The sequence below is a fragment of the Sinocyclocheilus grahami genome, unplaced genomic scaffold (assembly GCF_001515645.1).
Source record: "Sinocyclocheilus grahami isolate Dianchi unplaced genomic scaffold, SAMN03320097.WGS_v1.1 scaffold191.1, whole genome shotgun sequence".
Lineage (NCBI taxonomy): Eukaryota > Metazoa > Chordata > Actinopteri > Cypriniformes > Cyprinidae > Sinocyclocheilus > Sinocyclocheilus grahami.
In genome coordinates this window covers 2,109,229-2,128,291 of record NW_015505370.1, presented here as the reverse complement: position 1 = coordinate 2,128,291, position 19,063 = coordinate 2,109,229, and the positions used below count along the sequence as shown (strand labels likewise).

The 19,063-nt window shown below is 35.6% G+C and overlaps 1 long non-coding RNA gene across 3 annotated transcripts in view; it reads right to left on the bottom strand.

Annotated features, from left to right (window-relative positions):
• Nucleotides 1-18,082, bottom strand: part of LOC107594826 (uncharacterized) — an 83,674-nt gene extending 65,592 nt beyond the window's left edge. For 2 of the 3 annotated variants that reach the window (XR_001610199.1, XR_001610198.1), the window contains exons 1-2: nucleotides 17,751-18,082; nucleotides 15,902-16,109 (exon numbers count right to left, since the gene is read on the bottom strand). This is a non-coding gene — a long non-coding RNA (uncharacterized lncRNA). Of the gene's footprint in view, nucleotides 1-8,100; nucleotides 8,717-8,836; nucleotides 8,913-15,901; nucleotides 16,110-17,750 lie in introns of those variants that run through there. The other variant, XR_001610197.1, reaches the window with a different exon arrangement.
• Between the last annotated feature and the right edge of the window lie 981 nt (nucleotides 18,083-19,063).

Sequence of the window (19,063 nt, the reverse complement as noted above, 5' to 3'; positions counted from 1 at the left end):
TGGTCTCCCAGACTTGCAATGGAGGACAAAAATTAAGAGAATATTAAATATATTTATTTGTGTTCCAAAAATTAGAGTTTGTATGGGTGAACTAACCCTTTAAAAGAGCAGCCCTCCAAGTCCATGAAAAGTTGTGAGGTATGTGAATGTCATGTCTGTTTCAATGTTTCAGTAAAGAAGTAGTTTTCTGAAAGCAATATATTTATTTAAACAATATTACATGCCCTCACACTAGTGCTGCCATTATAGCATTCTAGAGCGCTGTGGTAGACAGAGACATTAAACAACCACACAAAGTGGTTGAAATTATAAAACAGACTATTTACCTATCCTTACTGATGTGGATGCATCTCTATCTGAAAATGGATAGATTTTAATTAAATGTTTTCTTTTTTCAAATGTTGGTCAAAGAGGAGAATGTCCTTTCCCCCAAACTGATGCAACAGTGGTTTTAAAGGAGGAGGCTGCCCTGGATAATGTAAAATGTCACATGCCTTTGCTGTGCTGATGGGGCTTCTTCATTCTTCATCAATTATGATAAAGAGATCATGAAATTGGCAGCGATGCCTGATCTGTATTCATGGACTATGAAACAAACTGTAAGTGTATAATTTGTCAAAAGAAAATGTTAAATGCTTGCTCTGTGTTGTTGTTTAGTAGAAATGGAGTTTACACGCTGTCATTCATACACATGCTCACATTCTTTCACACTTATGTTTCTGATAAATGTTATAATATCATTGTTAATGTTGTGGTTTATTTACTGTCATTCCAGAATAGTTTGTAAAGAACTTAACTATTAACTAGTTGTACAACTTTTGTATAATATTTTTATACAATATATAAAATTTACCAAAAAAGTTTGATCTTAAAAGTTATATTCAACAAATGTTCAATGCTTCATTTATAAACTCTGTAGCTGTTAATGCCATACTTTTCTGCATTTCTTCTTACACGCATGTTACTTTTGACTGTTTTCACTTTCATTTAGACCAATATATGTCTAGCTCGATTTGGGTTCATTTTAGCCTAGCAGTGTAGTAATTTTAAAAAAACATAAAAAAGCAACCCAGCATGCTGGGTCAAACATTATAACCCAACTTGTTGGGTTAAAACAACCCAGCGCTGGGTTGCCAAAATAACCCAAATTGGGTTGTTTTTAGCCCAGCAGTTTTTAGAGTGTTCAGAATATGAATGATTGATAAGCAATCATGTAGCAAGTTTCCTTAAATGCATATTAGTCAGAGCACCTTTTGAAGTTCTAAAGAGAGTTCAAATCATGTCCCAATTACCGCCCAGCTATGGAAAGTAGAGCGCTCTGATTTGAATTTGCCCTGCTTCTGTAATAGCTCCCTAGGTCCAATTCAACATTTCACCAAAGCTGATGTACTGTTTGTAATATCTAAAGCCAAATCACGTGGAGCTTGAGAGTGGAATGAAATGTAGAAAAAAATAAATAAATAAAAATAAAACAATGAAAGAAATGTAAGAAACTATACACACTTTTACTATTTTTATATTTTGGCTACACTCTCAGAAATAAAATGTACAACAGCTGTCACTGGGGAAGTACCTTTTCAAAAGATACACTTTTGTACCCATTAGGTTCTAATATGTACACTTTAAGAACCAATATGTACCTTTAAGGTACCAAAATTATTTCTGAGAGTGTAGGTTAATTTCACGTAAAATCATAACTTATTTCTGCTTGCTTCTGCCTCATGGCCTATCTGCTCGGTTTCATAATTGCAATGGGAAGAGGTCCACAATATAGCATTAAAAAAAATTACTTTGCATCTAAGTCAAGCAACAAGAAAATGAACCTCAAGCTTCACTGATTTCAAAGCATGGGGGATCTGTTCTTTGACTTTTTATTAGTAGCAGCAGACATAAAAATTACATTATTCTATAAATGACTTTTTTTGACTCTGCAACTTTTAAAAGATGTTGGTCTATTAAACCACTGCAATTAAGTTGCTCAAAACTCCCCCCTCATGCCATTAACTGCAATATCTAATTAAAACTAAAAAAGGGAGTCATCTTTGATTAATAGGATCTCTTTTTACTATTTTGCATTTTAATGTTCATTAATAAACTTTTATTGTTTGGCTAATTATAATACCCCCTTTAGATAATGACTTTTTGCCTTTTGTTGTCAAGTGCACTCAGCTACTATGGAGAGGCTGAAGCTGATGAAGCAAAGCTTTACTTCTCATATAAAATATTAAAAATAAACAATTGTTTTTGGGTTTATAGTTGTTTAATTAGCATGAGAAACCAGAGCCTTCCTTTGAAACTGATATAAATCAAATTTCACTTTTCATTTGGCTTTTTTAGTGTATTAACTTTGTCTAATGCTTCATTCAGCCCAAAGGACAAAGAGAGCTATTCAAAGCCATTATTAACTCACCAGTCAACAACTATTAGCAGTCATCACTCTGAGTACACTATGCATAGTTAGAGTAAATCATGCATAATATTGTATATGAACAAATGCAATAAATATTGGGATTAATTCACAAATAATCGTGTTTGTACACACAAGAGAACATACCACAAACAAATACTTCTCGCATCTAATTCACAACTCATACATGCACGCATGAATTTGTCCTTAGCCTTGTTCTAATATTTGGAGTATTCTAAATGAGCGACCGTGTGAGCATAAAAAAAAACACCCAAAAGATTTCTATACAACCTTAACAGTCTTTCACTATGTCACTATATAGCACCATATGATGCTCTTTTAAGACGTGCTCTCACCTGAACACAAGGATGTGAGGGATAGATTTACAGTCTTTACAATGGCTGTACATTTTCACAACTCACTTTCAAAATTATTTTATGGCATTTTTGCCTTTTTTTGTGCCTATTTTTATTTTTTGCCTTTTTCCCCGAAAACACGTTTCTTTAGCTGAATAATCGGTATGTTGTTAAACAACAGATCACACTGTACTTCTATCCCTCACGGTCTCATTTTCATGACTGTCAAAAATGAAATATGGCGCAACCCTGACTATAGTCTCAGCTTCAGACATCACGCCCAAGGACCGTTGGCTGAACGTCTGATGCATATGGTACACAAAATGGCAAACATTTCAGGCATTTTTGAAGTTGTTATCTGGTTGAATTCTACAGGATTTCCGGGAGACATCTGCATCAGGTTCTTTCACCTGTAAATAAAGCCATCGTGATGCTAAACACCCTCATGGAAGAAGAAAGCCATGCTTACAACTGAGACAATGAGCGCTTATCAGAATCAATTAAACTCTAGATTTTCAAAAGTATGTGAAGTTCACTGCACCACTGTTAAAGTGAAGTTGCACAATGTTCTTGAATGAATAATGTATTAGATGCATGGTGGCCTATTATCATAGGGACATCAACTTTACATTTTCACACCCCTAAACATGATGCCAAAAAACACAACTGTGACTGGTTGCTTTACATGTCGGTCAGGTGGCCTCTTTGGCAGTCCTTGGCCAACAAATGCTGCTAGGGAGTCCAGACCTTCAGCTGCCAGTTTGACTGAGGTCTACTAGTGAATCATGATTTGTTTGTGAAAACATTCAACTGCATATTCCACACATAAATTGGTGAATGAGACCCATTGTTCTGTCAGAAGCAGTGAAAAGAGGACTAAATTCGGTAAAAGCCAGACAACAACTTACCTAGCCTTTGCAACTTCCCTTCCGACATAAGAAATAGTTTGCAAGTATTAAACTACTTGCATCATTTTATAAAATAAGAGAAGGGAAGAAAACAAGAGAGCGGAGGGCCCAGTGGAAGAGTAGATTGATCAGGGCTTGTAATGGGGCAGTGATAACCTTGTGTAATGATAGGTTGCTGTGCTTGTGATTCCTGTGCTGGCCGTGGCCGCCGTGCATGATGGATCACAATGGCAAGCTGATAGTGCTATTACTCAGTGACACGCACACCTGCCTGACACCCATCCCCTCTGGACACAGCAGCCCCCCAGATCCCGTTCCGCTGAGACACTCCACTGGAAATTCTGCAGTCCAGCAAATCCCGCAAAGTTCCAGGCTACCTCCCTGTGCCTCTTTTGTAGGACGTTTCCCTTTTTCTTTCTCTTTACCTAATGTTTCCTTTAGTTACAAGTGCTCTGTTTCTGTCTATTGAGAGTTTGGGTATTTGACCTTTGGATTTTCAAAGTAAACTTTAAAGTGTTTCTCTTCTTACAGCATGTAAGTATTAAAAAATTAGATTCTAAACAAAAGTAATCATATTTGATTATTCAGTGACTTAAGCTTTTTCTTGTTGTGAATTACAGTACAGTAACATGAGTAGCACTAGAATAGAAAACACTCCCATGTGACCCTGGTGTCTCCAGAGACTGTCACTATCTTCCTGAATTCTCTGATTTAATTTTTCACCATCGTATTTCAAACGTGCAAAACTGCAAAAAAATACAAATAAAAATCACCACTTGCTACCACGGAAACCAAGCCCTCCGGCAGATTCATGTCTAAATGACATGCTGCTCAAAACTGCACCATAATCCACACACGCTAATGCTAAAACTGATTTTGTGGTAATGTTTTTGCATTGCCTTGCTCACATAACATTAAAATTATATACATTTACATTTAGATTACATTTGTCACCATCTATTGGTCAAGTTAATCTTTAGAAACACAGTTTAAATTAATAATTTAATAACACTGTTAAATGTAATCTTTAGTAAATCTCAAAAATGGATATTCCTTTTTCATAAATTAAATTCACATCTAGACAACATTAGGCCTCATCTATCAAGTTCATGTTTAAAAACACAAATTACTTAGTTATCTCAAAAATGTATATCCATTTTTTATACAGTAAATTAACCACTGTATTTTTTTCATAATGTAAATGAAACTCACATTGACATTTAAAACAATTCATTTTAGATTGACTTTTATTATTATTATTATTATTTATTTATCAACCATAACATCATTGTCTTACTGAGGCTAGAATTTTGACGAGAATTTTTAGGATTTTGTTATTATCCATAATATCTAAATAATTTAAAAATGACCTCTCAGCAAAATTGACGGCCAGGTCTCTCTGTAATCCAGAGGACCCTCATGATAGAACCGCAGTGATGGGCCTTTTACTGTCACGCCATGCACCCCACTAGAGCTCCAGTCTCAGGCTAGCAAACATGTCAACCCTCCTGATAACTGCACCCTACTAGCCACCCAAACCGCAGCGGCCCCTAGCCTATCAATCACGGTGGGCCAGCACAGAGAACCTGCCTCCCCTGCCACTGGATGATGGAGGAGGGGGGAACTGGAGCTCCATGCATATCAGCTGCTGCATTTGTAGCCCTCCAGGAGAAGAGCAGGAGAAGGGCTGAGAGAAAGAGTGAGGGTGCACATGGGAGTGATAAAGCACTTCCCTCTGCTCCATCCTTTCATGCAGATGTTTCCGTAATTGTTTTGTCTGTCTATTCATGTCAGAGATCACATCACTTGAAAATATTGTCTTTCTTCGGAGAATGTCAGGTTTATAGAATTATTTTATTCAAATGAATTTTGAGACATTTTATGGCTAACTACATATACCACTTATAAAACACTTTATTTGTGATGTATATCACATTTGCCAACTTGTAAATCTTAAATATTTTATTACATCAGCTTGAGATATGAGATCTATACACACCTTGCTACTGAAAACTGTGACCAATTTTGCCATAGTACTGTAGGTACTGTTGTACAGTAAATCTACACTATTTCACTTGATTACCTTTTACCACTTATCACTTACAAAAGGTCATATTGTGTAAAAACATTGTAGGAGCAACCTTTACATATCTACCCAATTTATAATCAAATAAATCCTTTAATTGTTTAATTGGTAATTTTAACACAAATTGTGTTACATTAAAAATATATACATCATAAACTTTTTTTACCCAATTTTACCCATATTTTTTTTCTTTGTACCCAATAGGTCCAAACTAGCAAATTACTGTATATTCACACATTTTGCTATGTTCCCTTTGACTTTCAAACGCGCCTCTTAAGAAAATAGGAAATTGACTCCACCATTTTATTTAGAGGTAGGCTATGTGTATTTAATTAGATTTGTGCTCCCACGTTTCATAAACTAAACATGAATCTAAATAAAATGGAGTTCATTGAATTTTACTAAATTTGTTATACGTGTATTTCAAGTGAAATACTCTCATCAATTCCTGCATACTTTGAAGGTAACTAATAAAAACCATTGACAATATAAATTTAACAGCCGCATTCTCCACCAAAAGAGCTTCACTTAACTAGACGTCTCTTCTCCAATTCATGGCATTTATAAATGTCAAAATATTGTGCACATCCCTCTTGCTTTCTCTCTGGAAGTGTTAAGCTCGCAGCAAGCCAGACGAAAGGAGGATTACACTTTATTGAGGGAAAGCTGGGGAAATTACTCAGCGGAAAAGAAAACTGCTGGCATGCCATCAAAAACTCATCCAGAAGAATTACCATATGACTCTTTACCACTGACTGCCAAGAGAGGAAAAAAAGGCTTGACTGTAAAACCGTAGGAGTGTTTTGCATGTCTAAAGGCACACGCTACAACTACCAGTGTTGGGAAGGTTACCTTGGAAATGTAATAGGTTACAGATTACAAGTTACCCCATTTAAAATGTAATAAGTAGTGTAACTATTTCAATTGCTTTATTAATGTAACGGATTACATAATTTTTTTATTACATTTATACATTTCTAATTAATGTTTTCAACTGTTAATCCTTTAAACATTTAAACCAGGCCGGGTTAACCTTACAGTATACTCAACACTGATTACTGTCAGACTTTCAAAATCCTCAAAAGTCCACTTGAATTAAGACTAAATATTTAATTTTAAAGCACAGCCACCACAAAATCAGACTTTAGCACCTCTTTTTACTTTGAGATCGTTCTGAGGTTAAATACAGATTTCATACATAAATCATAACAAGATATAGTTTAATAGCTATGAAACAGTTTTTAAATCAAATCTTTGCAAAGCAAATACGTCAGGAAACACTGGCATCTAACAACGCCTTGGGAAAAACAGTTAATCTTAAAAAATAAAACTATCGAATAAGTATGTGTCCTATTCTGTGTTCTAAACTCCTTAAACATTGGTGTCTCATATTTTAGTCACTGTAATTTAATTACACTTTTTTCAGTAACTGTAACAGATTACAGTTACATTTATTTTGTAATTAAATTACATAACTTGGTTACATGTAACTAGTTACTCCCAACACTGACAACTGCGCAGCTACATCAATCACTTGAATAAGCATGTATTAGTATGCTTGTTTTAATCTTGGATGGCTCCGTGTTATTTCCAGCACCTATTGTGAAAATGTCAAGTGGTGAAATTGAACCGGGTTGCCGATATCTGTGGCTGTCACAAATCTGTCTTAACAGGTTCTGACTGTTTAAAGAGATTCCAGTGAGAGCCATTTACCATATTGCCAACTGACTGCTCAAATTATAACTGTCAGTTTAACTAAAATATTATTTGACTTACTTGGATGACTTTGAAAGTGCATGTCAGGGTTGACGTTGCTCTTAATATCAAAACGATATCTATTTAAGCTTTTATAATGGGAAAGGTGATAAAAGGAAGTGACAATTGTCAAGGTACCTGTAAATGCAATTCTCAAAGACTAGAAATGCACTTTGATGTGAAGACTGTCGGCACAATTTTGGTGTTAAGACTATTAGCTTGTCTCAGTAGTTTTGAATGTGCTTTCTGTTTATGAGTAGTGTAACATTAGTGAATATTTTTGAAACAGATGTCTGTTGATTGGATTTGTTGCAGAAACTAACATATGACTGCAGAGAAATTCAAAAAGAGAGAATAGCATGACACAAATTGAAGTTTAGTGGCTAATTAGCTTTAAATGGGCCACTTAATTGGTCTCAAATGCAATGAGAAAAACATCCATATTTCACTTTGTCTTCATTAACGCACTGGAAAGTGTTCATTTGATTTATAATAATGAAGTTAAATAGCAGATATTTATTTCTTGGCCTAAAACATTTTACTGAAGCATTTAACAAGATAAACTGAGGAAACAAACATGTGAATATTGAAATGAAATGTTGCCATGTTGAGCACACGGCTCACTGATGAGACTCTACATTCTCATTAAGCCATTAAAACCCTCACAGAATGCGCAGCTTTTTAGCCTGTCGTATGTCTTTTATCATATAAAGGTTCTGGAGCTTGATGTTAGACCAAAAAATTCAATTATATGAACCCGAAAAAAAAATTGGTCATAATAAGAGATCCAGTGGTATATGTTCAAGAGGAAAGAGTTTGAGTAACGGAACAGCATTGAGCTGTGGAAGGATCACATACCAGCCCTCTTGAAGATGGCACCTGGGGGATTCTGGCCATATGTTTAAGCTTTGTCTTGTCCTACAAAGTTAGTGCGCCCTTCATCATGCTTCGTCAAAGAGGAGCTTGCCTGTGACATAGAGAATATGGGCTAGTGGCGAGAGACGAGGTATCAGTGAGGTATCACTTCTGGCTGCTTTTAAACGCAGCTGACCGCTGCACTGATTATGGCATAATTAAAGCAGTAAAGCCGGGAGATTATCCACCTGGTTATGGGCTCAAGTCTCTTCACTAATAGGGCAAATGAGCAGCTCTAGCTTGCAGGTTCGGGCCAGCCGCATGGCCGATTAATGCAGTTTATTGGGATCTGTTAAAAGCATTAAGTGAAGACAAGAGCAGTAATTCGTCATGTTTAAAGGCAGGGAAATTAAATCATAGCAGAGGGAAATGAGCATAGATAAAGCAAAAATGCTCTTTTAGAGGTTACCTGTTTGCAAGCTGTGTACTTTCACGCACTGCACACCTCCCCTCCAAGAGTATCCTGGTGGACCACTTTCATTCTCCTTTAAGTGGGTAAATTGGAAATAATTGCCTCAGCCGTAAACAGAATTTGATTAAAGGACAAAAGATACCTGTGAGAGCATATGTGAGGGAATTAAATTGGATTTGCGTAACTGCTAAGTGTGGCAGGAGCCGCAAACCCACTTTCTCATCTACCCTCACTGGCAGCTGCGCTCAGCACTGCTGGAATCCATGTCCATGGGAAAGTTTTTAAGCTGGATTTTAACTAAATTCTTTTTTTTTAATTATGTTATTACTTTTACAACATTTAAAATATTCTATATATATCATCACCCACATTTAACATTCTAAAATGTGTCTTTACGTTCTTTTTTTTACCTGTGCACTACAGGTGCTTTTTAACATGATAATAATTTCATAATAATAATAATGTCAATTTCACACAAAACTACATTTCAACTTCATGTCCCTTTAATCTACACAATGTTCTCCTTGTTTCTAAGCATTCAAGTAACTCAATTAAGCACCAGCAACAATTCTAATCTTCAATCAAATGTCACTACTGCCTCACTAAATTAGCAAAAAGTTCTCCAAGAATATATTTTTCCCTTTCTTCTGAAGGTAGACAGTTACCAGGCAGCTAAAATTTTGGAAATCCACGAAACTACGATGGAAACCATTTACAAGCTTTTCATTTGCATAAACATGCAGACTTGTCAAAAAAATGCTCGACTTCAACCGCAAACATTCTGAAAACAATGCTACATTTTTGATGGGAAGACATTTTTTAACATAATAGTAAAATTCAAAAAGACTGCCCTGTCATAACTCAAATAAACAGATATGATAAACAGGGAATTTGAAATGCATACAAATGCTACAGACAAAAAATGTCACGAGAATACCTCCGTGTCAGCATTTATAGAACTTTAGCAACCAAAACTATAACATTTTAAATTAGTTTTTTCACACACACACACAGTTATAGAGGCAGTAGTTTTATATTGCAGAAAAAACTAGGTTTTGAAAATGTTTTGAAGAGTAGAAGGACAAAATTTAGGCACATGCAGTGTGTCAGTGTGAAAGCTTGCATATTTTCACTTTAATTAATTTTCCAAGGACAAAAGACAGGAGTTTTGCAAGACTCCATAAATGATTAGTGGGACCATCCTTTTATTAAACAACAGTTTTTGCTTGTTCTAAATTGCATGGAGTTTTTTTTTTTTTTTTTGGCAAAGGCGCTTGTGAAAAAATGTACCATTTCATGGTAGGGGGGGCCATCTGCTGGTCATATTAAACAACAGATTTTCCAAAGAGTTTCATTCAAGAATACATGTTTACTTATATTGTGTTTTATATATAGGTGAATTATGTGCCATGCATATTAAATGCATAAGCACATAAAAAAAACAAATCATGTCAATTGTCATTCAGTGGTTCAAAACTTTGTAACTGTTAACAGGATAGTCTAACTCTAATGAAGATTTAAAATACCCGTATAGACACATCTGAGCTGTTTGTTTTTGTGTATGTATATGCACTGTAAATGCATGTGTGTTTCTCAGCATTCGTTTCTCTCCTCCTACATTTGTGAACTAAAACAAAGAGGAGGTAACTTAGTGGAAAGTGATGAATAGGTTTGCTGGCGCCATCACTCGCACAATGAAGGTGCCGGGGCCGGGTGCAGAAATGTTCAAAGTCATTGTTCCCCTGGAGATGGGTCAGCGTATTGGTCAAAGCCTGATGCGACTCTACTGTGCTTTATCCTCATGTGCACCCAACCACCTCCACCCAGAGTAAAGCACTGAGGATTCTCACATTTATTTCCAGTAAAATCTCCCTCCCAACTGCAGCGTATGCACAAACATCTCCTTGATGTTTGCAATGCGTCCTCTGATGTTTACCTGCATAAAGAATGTCTTTGGTGTGCCTTTGTAGAAGAGCTCATGTGTGCAATGTTATTCTGAATCTGGTATACCAGTAAAGCGATAAAGTATCATGACGTGGTCCCATGCACCGTGTACGTTTAACATGGTTGGTCATTTAAAGACACTTGACTGGGTAAAAGCGTGTAAAATAACACAAACAGCCTGGTCTTAAACCATAACACACCGGCAACAGTAAAACTGTGCTATTTTTATCTTAAAAATCTATTTATGATCCTTAAAATATACTTTTTTGGTGTAACCTAGCCAAGTTGAATTGGTCTTTGAATTGAATAAATAATGTTAATTGAGATCTAACCAAATTAAGCACATTTTAATACTACATGATAAATGTTCTTACAGTCAATAATTTATTCTGTTTTCAGCTATTTTAATCAGTGGATGTATAAATCATTTGTATGATATATACATCCATCATATATAATTTTATATAGAAAACTATAACGGCTGTATATAACAGTTAATATTTATATAATAAATCATGTTTAGATATAACAATAATTAAAATAGATTTACAAAACGTAAACGTGTGTTGTTATCATTGTTAAAACAATTTATTGAATAATTATTTACATTAAGGATTCATATATGCATTTAAAATACGCAATATTGTAGAACTGTAAAAAGAACTGCATATGAATCTTTAATAAAGCAAAATGTAATTGAAACAACGTTAGATAATATAATATCGTCAGATTTACTAAGATTCACAGATTTTTTTTAATACCATTTAAGTCTAGTTATCGATAACATTCAGTCGTCATACTAATCTTTATGAATTTTGTCTCACTTGAAAAATTGAACGTGAGGAGCCTGAGTGAAACTGTCAAAGACACGCCGAGCGCCTGAGAATCCCCACGCAAGGCACACCTTATTAAACACTGCCTGATGGGGTCAATAGCCCGCTCTCCCAACACCACCCTAGAACAATTTCAATTTTAATAGCTTTTACTATGTATTTCACAGGCAAGCCCCCATTGAAATTGAGCCATCAAAACGTCCCGCCGACAGATTCAAGCCCGGGAGCTTTGGCGTAATTATCCCAGCGGACGCGGGCCTGTGTAAGGTAGTTCAACCTCGTTCATCATCTCCAGCAGGCCCCGGACTCTGCCTGCTAATTTCATCCCCAGGATTAGCTTTGCTCACTTGTCTATCTTGTTATATTTCTTGAGGGTGAAATATCGCCTTCCACTTTTAATAAGGCTGAGCGGGGCCACGCACCGTTGCCTGCGCGCGGCATACGCGCGGAAAAAGGGGCAGAAGGGGAGCAAAACTTTGCCGCGCGCTCTTCTGGGGAGTGACCGGAGAGAAAGAGTGAAGGTGAAAGCGTATGCCTGCGATACCTGCAGGGCAATGCAAGCTGTTTGCTCTCTGAATAGAAAAGAAAAAGAGGTGTGTGGGAGCTCTGGGCCGTGCGCGCTGATACACCTCCAGAGAATGCTCGTGCGCGCCGAAATTAGCAGACGCTAGCGAGGCGGAGAACGAGCGTGACATCTTATTAAACTTGTGGATCAAATCCGCGTATCCTCAGATCATTTGCCATTCGTTTGTCACCTTCACCCTCCACCCCTCGCGCCCTGCGCTTAATTACAATGTATTGTGTTTAAAGGGGCAATTAAAGCCATCACACCAATGGCGTGTTGGACTTTAATTACCCATTGACAATAAGCGTGAATGCTGCTGTGTACTTGTAATAGCGTACAGTGCACCAATTTACGTTTATTTTTGCTCTTTTTTTAAAACAGTAGTTACAAATAACTGGTAACTTGCATTAATGAGACAATAATAAAGGCATTATTAGAAAATATATAATGCAGATCAATAGTTAATGCACATTTAAATCTGTTAAACATCATAATGTTTATTATTACACAGCAGTGGTTTTGGGCCCACGTTGTTACACAATTTTATTTCTTCCAGTATTTATGTTTTTAATCTTTTTTTATTAACCGAAACTGGGAAACAAATAAAACTGTATTATGTAGGATTATTTTAATTGATTAATAACAATATTAATTGAAAAAAAAAAAATAATATATTCATTTGAATAAGTTTAAGTCATGCATCCCCTTTGGAGGTTTTCTGAGGCCCACTATTACTTTGCATACTGCATTATTCCATTTTGTTATGGCAGTGACCACTTATTTCAATGAATCGTGTGTCTGCTGGCAAAAGTGAACTTAGTTTAACCTTAAAATAGGTGGACCGTATTATCAAATACATGCCTGACAGTCCAGGCCAAAAGCTTGAGGAAAAAACCTAGACCTAATTACATTCGGATCACAGTGACATGAAGTATTTCAAAACACTGCTAGCTATTATTCCGTTTCTGCTCACCTTGAAATATTCAAGAGCTCACATATCACTCATTCATCGGGCAGAAAAATTGAAAAGAGAGACGGCAAAATATAATTAACCTTGTTACAGCCAGGTCAAACAACCGATTGTTATTCGTTTCATATGACAGCGCTTTGAGGCAATATTTTCCCAGGGAGACTCACGGCATACGACATAAATTGAGATAAAAATGAAAACAAGAAACCTGAATTAATACTACTGTACTGTATCAAATAAAAAGCTTCTTGGCACCCGTGAGATACCCTTAAGCAGTTTAGAGGTAAATCGCTATTGAACCAGATCCTTTTAGCTACTGGAGCTTATTGCTTCAGACTTTCATCACAGAGGCCGGCTAACATTTGATACTTCATCATCTACCCGTGGCCTCACAGGAGCCACTGAGTGCACCTGACATTTATAACAATATTAATATTTTGATATTTAGATATAAGATTCTTGATGCACAGCAATTAACAATTGTAGGATTGTAAATGTGCATTAACTTATTGTGTTGCTTTAACAAGGAATCGCAAAAATACACCATTTATAATCACAATGTACCCGATCATTAGGTTCTGTAAAATACTTTTGCTCATTTGTTGGATCAATTCATCAATATTATTCATTTAAATGTATTACCATATTTTAAATAAATGAATGAGCAAGTGCAACCTAAGTGCATGATTAGACGGTGTTATTGAACTGTCTCTCTGGTGGTCCAGACCTGATCTGGTCTTGGTGTTTCCTGCTTAATTAAGAGTCAGCTGTCACATTGTTCATTACTTCTGCAATGCTCTTGTGAGTGAATTGCCTCCGTCCATTAATATTTACAGCCTAATATCTGCAACCCTGAGAAGCCACAGCACTCAAATTATATGTCAGATAATTAAGAGAATAATTATGAATGGTCAGCAAGGTATGAGCCATATTTCATAGATGATTGTGTTTTTATATCCCATTTTTCATGGTTTAAATGTATTTTGTATGCAGATAAGCACAGGACACTTTTTAATTAACCGTGAGGGGCATTATGAGCAACTTTGTTGTAAAAATTATTTTTGTATTTATCATGCATATAAACCAGGTAGAATTATGGGTTAAAATAAAGCAATATTTGTATACAATATTTTATAGTATTATCATAATTTAATTATTTACTATCATAATTTATAAATAATAATGACATGCATTTTATGTTTCCTCTTTATAGTTTTACTCACTCAATTAATTTTCAGAAAAAAATGGAAATGAGTTTTGTGACGCTCTTGAAGACACATAGTAAGTGCAGGTGCATGACTGGTCATCATCTCATCATATATTCTTATATTACACAAATGCAATCCATCTTAAAGATGATTCCGCTAGCACCCAGTACACTCTGCTCCATCCCCCAACCCTCCATACTATCCTATGCAATGTGCCACACTTCCCCTCTCACATAAAGACGGTCATTAATTGAATCACATAATTTTCCTCCCTGCCTCCCACAAAAGGCCATTTGCAACTTCAGGTGTGGCGGGATAATGGGGGATGATATTTCTATCCAACAATGCCAGGGGCAGACTCTGATCATTTTCTCTTCTGAAGGTTAAACTTAGATAACCTGCCTTTGGCATTTAATCAGCTACTTGTTAAACACTCTTTCGGTAATAAAATAATTTAAAATTTTATTGCTTCTCAAATAAGGCTCTTTTTAAATGGATTTAATGACTTTGTTAAGGCTTTGCTGAACGCATCCCTAGTTAGGCTAGTGTGTAAAAGCCTAATGGTAATGATATGCTTTACAGCTTGCAAAATCGCAATGATATTCATTAAAATGACTTTGGTAATCACTGTGTGTAAATTAGAAATACCTGTCCCATCGGCAGGCATTTAAAGGGATAGCATGCCATCAGACAGCATTCAGCACTATAAAAGTCTGCATGGTTTATAGAAAAAGAATTAGAAATATATGAGTGTTTGTGCTTTAATAAACAATCCTTATCTAATTTAGAGATATCATTAACGATAACCAGAATTTATTAATCTCGGTTAATGTTAATTTTACATTTGCCAATACACATTAAACATTTCGAGTTGTAGGAATTAAAAATGCATTACGAACAAATATGAGTCAAATGTATTTATTAATTTACATGAACCTAGATTCATAAGCACTGTTAAAATGGTTATTTACTGTTAGTTCATTATACCTAATGCTTTAACTGATGCTATTTTTTAAACATCCTAGCATATATTTAACATTAGCTTACAATCATAATTAATACATTACTTGATAACTAGCATTTATTAATCTTGGTTAATGTTATTTTACATATACAAATACATTTATAACATTTCAAGTTGTATAAAATGAATCAATTATGAACAAAAAAAGTAACAATATTAATTTACATTAACCTACATTTATAAATGCTATAAAAAGGGTTGTTCATTTTCAGTTCCTGATACCTAATGCATTAACTAATTTTACATGTACTGGTATAATTTTAACATTTATATTTGTATAAATTAAAATTAATGTATTATAAACAAATATAAATTAACCATATTTATTCATTTACATTTAGGACTTTATTTACTTGAATGGACTTATTATAAAGTATTGCGCGTTTAGAGAGATGGCAACATTTAGCCATCTTGGGGTTTGCTTGCTTTACCATGTTGATGTCGCTCTCGAGACCACCATATACATATGCAAAACATAAAAGGTCCAAAGTATTATATGAAAAAAAAAAAGCTTTCACCTTCTAACATTTCCTTCTGAAGACTTGATTGTCTGTCCTTCAGAGTCCAGATATGGTCATGCTTCCTGTCCACTGACACTCATATAAATGACCTTATTATCTCCCATTGGGGTGGGGGAACCTGGTGTGGTCTGGTCCAATGAATCACCAACAAGCTCTCCTTTTTTGGCCGGGCTCCAGCTCTTGTTTTCTCATTAGGTTCCAGTGCCTGTTAATGACAAAGTAACAATAACTCACCTGTATTAAAAACCTAAATCTGCAGTTGAGTGGCAGCGAGACCAGCTAATGAGGTGCATTTGGGTAAATTGTTGACAGTGCTCTTCACGGAGAATGAGGGGCTATCTTTAGTTTACCAAAGCTATGACAACAGTGGAAAGAGCAAAGTCAAGTAGATGAAGATGAATACACCGGTTGGGTCCCCGGGAACTTCTGCATTAGTGCATGACAACCTAAAATGCTCGTCACCAATGAGCGTCACATTCGCCTGTGGGCACTTAGTGGGGGAATAAGAAACCGTCAGGATGACAGATTGCCAAAGACGGGGACTTCTGGGGAAAAAATGAGAAATGAACATTTGGTGGCGGCGACAGACGATGGCTGTCAGTTATATGATATGCTCATGTCAATTGAATAATTCTGTCACCGCACTGCAGTGGACAAGACGGAACGTATGAGAGAAGTCATTAACTTCATATAGGCCTTCATATTCTGTGAACGGTTACGTTAGAGCAACTCACAACTACAAAAAACAACTAGTTTAGGCCCAGGTTTGCATGTTTCACATGTCAGTGTTTAGGGCAGAAATGCAGCCCATGGTTTTACTACAGTATTTCCACAGGGATGAGATGTGCCTGAAGATTACTTGACTTCCTGCTTAATTGGTCAGAATCTAATAATCTGCAGACAAGCAGCATATCTCAATTTCTTTTAAATAAAGCTGTGCCATTCTATACAACAATGAACTTAAAATTACATTTTAGTAGCCTATAATTCATTTTTTATACGTTTTTTTTTTGTTGTTGCTGTTGTTGTTGTTTCACATTCTGATGTGCATTTCACTGCATGTGTATATTAGCACGTGATTATTAAACCAGCGATATCACAACAAGCAATATCATCTAGATTAATAAAATTACGACAACACATGATTATTCTTTCATGTATATCTGTCAATGATTTTTATTATTTAACTCTTTAGTCTCAGTTATACAATGGGAGCTAAGTTTGGAAAAGAAAAAAAAAGAGAAAAAAAAACATTGGCCAATCCCCCAAACACAAATTGTGTTGTAACTGAATATTTCTTTATATTTATTATTAACATTAATGTATGCTGCATAAAAACGAAATGCTGTAAAAACTATACTTACGTCATGTTACTTCATGCCTTAATTAATTTGAATAAACAACTATATTGTAAAGTGATAATATAGTATCAGTTATTGAAAGGGACCTGTGTTTGGAAAAGAGAAGAAAAGAAAAGAAAAGAAGAAAACTCTAAACACAAATTGTATTGTAACTGTCTTTGTCCAGCAGATGGCCATAAAGAGTTAATGGATGCACAGTTTGTATACTCGTATTACAATCCATTGTCACATCAATATTTCTATAAACTACACTTGGGTCTGTTTACGTGGTTTATGAAAAATTCTGGGACCACTATGTAAAGAAGAAAAAAAATTTAATGTTAAGCGAGTTTACCAAAAAGTCCAAAACAGCACAACAGAACTCACAGTATGATTGTCACTGATTTTGTTTTTATTTGGGCCATGGTTTTACTACAGAAACCGTACTGACAAAACGCATTTGTGAACTGCGTATTTTTTAACTATGATAAAAAGCAGCAACTTACCTGGCGTTTCAAACACACCTGACAGTTTCCATAAACTCTCGAGGCCTTTCCAAAGCGCCGCTCAAGCTGTGAAGTTGGGCGATACTATCTCTGCAGTGAGATAAGGGGTGACATCAACTCAGAAAAGGCTAATGGGGCGATACCATCACACGAGGAGAGAGGGGTGTCCTGTTCGCTGTAACAAATCCTCACACACCGCCAGCGGCATTTCCACAGCAGGGCTGATTGACTGATCGTGCTCGGCGGAGGCGGCTGAATCGCGCATCTCGGAGAAATGTACATGAACAGCCCGATTCCAGTCAGCTCCCCCTTGAATATCTGAGTGCTTTCCTAGCGAATTAAAGGTAAGTTCGTGCTTGCATTTAGTGTTTCGCTTATTGCATGACCTGATCTGTAGTATGTTAAATAGAAACATTAGGAAAGACTGTTGTTGCCATCCTACTGATTCCAGCACCCTATGAAAATAATCGCTAAATACACTTTTTTTTTTAGTTTGACTGTAAAAGTAATCCCTGTAACACAACTTTCAAACTTATAACTAATGCAACTTTTTGATTTAGAAATGAAATAAAGTCAACATCTCATTCATTTCATTTATTACTTGTGAAATGCAAAGAGAAAACAACTACATTATTTTACCACCTATGGTGTAATTATCAGGCAGCATTATTATAGCAGTTAATATCCATACTGTCATTGATCTGCAGTAGAGGATTTTATTATATGTTTTATTGTTCATCAGGACAATATATTGCATGCTGACAGTGCTGACCTGTTGCACACTAGTTTCATTCCCTGTAGAGTTTCACACTGGCCATAATGTGAGTTTATGTCTGACAGCAGGGCTCCTTCTAATTAAAAAAATATATATATTTACATAATGATTACATTAATGATAATCTACATCAAATATGTTGTATTGCATTATTTAAAGTGTCTAATACAATTAAAAATAACTGCTGAAGGAATTGGGTATTTCTTCCTATACTCATCCCATTTAGAAAAAGTATGCTCCGTTCATATTGTGAAAGAGTATGAATGTTTTGTTGGGCTTCCCTCCATTTCAAACTGTAGACAAAACAAACATTTTATCTCTTCTCTTCTCTCAAGGACAAACATTGCTGCTTGCTGCAATGAGTTTCCTAAAAATATGGCTGTAATAGCATTACCATTTGCTTTACAATTCAATATTCAACATATATTAAAAAAAAGTATTGTGCACTTCAAAAAAAACATTTAGACACTAGAACACTTTTTTTACAGCAATACTGAGAATTTCGCCTCATGCCATTGTGTGCATTCGCAAATAAATT